Consider the following 2133-nt stretch of genomic DNA (forward strand, 5'->3'; position numbering starts at 1 on the left):
TATGCAGTTTCCAGCAAACTTTAATTAATTTTTTTCTATTTGTGAAAATTTCTACGTTATTTAAAGGTAATTTTTATTATAGGCCTATAGACCTTACACAGCATTATTAATATGATTTTGGAGGTTACAGAACTTTAAAATTACTTTAAAAAATGGAAAATAATTATATCATTTGATTTCAAGATATTTTGTATACCTTAAAAATAATTAATTCTATCCCGGAATTTCCCGGGATTCCGGGAAACAGTTCACTTTTATCCCGGGATCCCGGGACAAGCAAAATGACCGGAAAATGAGAAACCCTATCTAGAACGAAACACTCGTTTCGACTTGGGCTCGAGATCGAGTACGAGTGCCTTTTGCGCATGGCTACTTTTCTGTCGTACAAATAAATACAGATATACGCAAGAGCGGGTCGGTCGTCTCTACTGCAAATGCAGTTCGAACCTTCTAGCAATTTCCGGTAGGATCTAACGCGAGCCACACGCAGGGGCGCCGCTAGCTGTTTGAACGCCCGTGTGCAATACCGATTATGCCGCCCCCTGTTTAACTACGACTACCTATGCTGAGCTTGCCAGAAAGGTTCTTTGCCGCCCCCTGGACGTGCCGCCCGCGTGCGGTGCACGCCTTGCACGCCGCTTACGGCGGGCCTGGCTACACGAATTCCGATCCGCCGTGAGTATAATCTTGATCTTTTTCTGCGTTAAGTATTTCCGTATCTCATTAATATATATATATATTTGTTTCTTTACAGAATGAAGAGCTGGCGGTTTTGGCGTTGGCTGCGGCCCAAGAAGATGAAGAAGTGTGAAGGGCGTTTTCCTTCCGCAATCGATGAAGAGAGGGTCTTTTCCCCCTTTGAGCGGGAGAGGAACTCTCTTCCGTCGATTGCGGAAGGGGTTCTTTTTTCACGGGATCGCCTTCGGGAATAGCGGATGTCGACAGCATTCTCTGTTCCGCGTTGAACGGAGAGGAAACATTTCGCCATTCGGACGTGTTCCGAAAGGTGAAATGTCTCCATGTTGACGACATCATCTTTGACGCACTGAGAGGGGAGGAATGTTTCGATCATTCCTCCCTTTTCCAACGAGTGGGATCCTCTCGTTCGGTGTGGACAAAGATGGAAAGGAAAAAGCGTCGCTTCGTAAGAGATGCGAACGACTTTTTCCTTTGCTATTTCTGAAGAATATTACTAACGTAGGATAAGAAGGCAAGAGGTTTTTTCGTTTGTTTTTTCCTCTTGTCATACTTATATTTACTAATTTAGGATAAGTCTAATTTACTAATTTAGAGAAGTCTACGGTTTTTACTGGTTTATCGAACAAACGAATACGAATAGACTTTAGACCATCACTGACGCGCAATTAACTGATTGCCCTGGAAGTCAGCTTCTTACATAAACCAGCCTCCCTATCATCAAATGTCACAGCACGCCACGTCTTACGTCGTGATTTTTTGATGGAATTACAAGTGTATCGACATTAAAACAATGAAAGTATATGGTATATTTTATAATTTAACCAAATTTATATAGTTTATTAAAGATTTGTTTGTATTTTAAAAATGAAATAACGCAAAAAGTAATCGTAAACTTTTTCTCTACTTGATTTTTAGAAGCGTATGCTTTGGGGCACAATGGGACGGTTTCCCGTAAAGGAAAAGGGGAAAAAAACAAAGTCTAGTAAAAAAGTAGAACAAGGGGAGGATTGCTCGGAAGGAGAAGATAATACGACTCGCCTTTACTGCACCGAGGCTTACTCACAGTCAATTAAGGGTTAATGTTCATTTGTCGCGTGCAAAAAATGGGCTCGTATGTCTTGTACGGGTTTTGACAGCGACGATGACGATTCTGCGCTGGTTTGCGAGTTTTATAAGCAACGAGACTAATGTTTTTTTTTCTAATATTTGAGCACTAATCTCATACCCCATTCTGCCCCGAGTGAGGGGCGAAACGGGACGTGGGCAAGATTTTTTTTAATGATTTATTTTTCATACAAAATTATTGATTTTTTAAACTCTAATTTAAATAATTATGTGCCAAATATAATAAATAAAAGATGTAATGTAATATTTTTGTTATTTTTCTTTTATTGTTGACATAATTTTAACTTATTTAGCTACACCATTCCGCCC

Source organism: Centruroides sculpturatus, unplaced genomic scaffold, assembly GCF_000671375.1.
Source record: "Centruroides sculpturatus isolate CEXI.00-Female unplaced genomic scaffold, Cexi_2.0 scaffold656, whole genome shotgun sequence".
In the NCBI taxonomy this organism is placed as follows: Eukaryota; Metazoa; Arthropoda; class Arachnida; order Scorpiones; family Buthidae; genus Centruroides; species Centruroides sculpturatus.